Raw genomic sequence first — 1,787 nt, 5'->3', positions numbered from 1 at the left:
GAGAAGGAGGAGTCACAAGCGCTTTTTTTACTAAAAAAAATCCATTTTAGAATTATCATTATATGATAGACTAGATTATTATACATATCTAAGCGACAGTTAACCACGTGAGAATTACAAAAAAGAAACACCTCAATATCACAAATTATTTTTACTTATTATTCTCGCGCGGTTTCTGTTCCAGCTCTGTTCACTTGTTTTAAACGTAGTATAGTTTATATTGATTTTTTTTCCCACAAGTATACAAGTATACCAGATATGTAAATGTACCAGACGCGTATGTATATAGAACAGGGATTCCTAAAGTGCGGTTTGCAAAAGGGTATGCCAGTTATAATAAATACTTTCCATTTATGAGTTCGTAGTCAGAGGGTAAAGATCTTTTAGCAAGATGATTAAGTAACAGAGAATTACACCGAAAATTTTAAAGAAACGGGAAATTACAACCAGTAGGCTTATACTTTTTTGAGACGATTTTTTTGGAATCGCTGGTTATAGACATTTTTAAAAGAAGATCGTGTTGGGAGTGCATACATTACCAGCTTGTGTATATATAAACAGACAGACGCAGAAGATGGACCCCGTGTATTGGTGTTAGACTTAAAACTAAAGGCTGAAAAAAGTGTACATACAAAACCAGATCGGGAGGTGCTATTGTAGTGAAGAATTGGAGTTGTGTGTATGTGAGAGAGCCGGGAGGAAGTGCCTTGTTTAATTCTTATAGTGTAAGACTTTGTATTTTTATTCTGAACGTTTCCTCTACCCCCTTTTTCTTCATCTCGAAACACACGTCTACACAAAATGTCTTCTCTTACATACACTTCAAAAAAAAATAAAAATAAATACAAAAAAAAAATTATAAAACATTATAAAAGTGATAAAAAATAAAACTTTTATACAACAGCTTCATTTTTTACGTGTAAATGTGAGTGTAAATATTAATACGTGAAACTGAGCCTCGTATATGTTGAATGTCCTAATTTTGCAAAAATAGAATGTCTTTTGTATTGTAATTTTTCCCTCTTTTTACAAGATCCGAATTATGTTCCCCTTTTTAAACGAATTATTTCTTTTTTATATATGATTTCTGAATATTTACCCTTTTTTCCTAATAAAACTTTCCTTGTATTAAGTTATGATTCAGTATATGATGAGTATGTTTTATATAATGTTTCCTTCCTTCTTATGTTTAGATGTATCAGTGTCTTTATACTAATTAGGAAATAAAATATTATCCAAGTAATATCTTGCAATATTATCAAGACTTTTTTAGTATTATTTTTTAAATCAAATATCATATCAGCAAACTGATACAATTACTGTTCTTGTTATTGATATTATAACTATCATTAACATATTTTTTTATGAATAGTATTACTATCACCTTTATATTAATTTTTTGGTTATACTGCAACTACTGTAACTTCATAATTCCAATCATCATAATCATATCACTGTTATCACCGTTAATAAAATCCAGATATCTGTTTTTCTTTTGCAAAATACGATACCATTTTTTTTCTTTTTTATATATAACAGCAGGACGTCAATAGGGCACCGTCATGTACTTACTCTGTTAGATCTTTATATGTTGATAAGTCTGCGTGTCCATATCCCGAGTGTTGGACTTGTTAGTACCTAATTCAAAGCATAAGTATTTAGCCTCTAGTCTTAATTGTAATTTATGAATAAATAAAGTGGACAAAAGATATGTTACCTGATTTTTTATCCTCTTTGATTGTGGTGGATATATGGTCATAAAATACCGTGGGCGTTTGTCTGAGCAA

Source organism: Penaeus monodon, chromosome 20 (genome assembly GCF_015228065.2).
Source record: "Penaeus monodon isolate SGIC_2016 chromosome 20, NSTDA_Pmon_1, whole genome shotgun sequence".
In the NCBI taxonomy this organism is placed as follows: Eukaryota; Metazoa; Arthropoda; class Malacostraca; order Decapoda; family Penaeidae; genus Penaeus; species Penaeus monodon.
The sequence above is the reverse complement of the archived record's forward strand: the minus strand, read 5'-3'. Positions refer to the sequence as shown.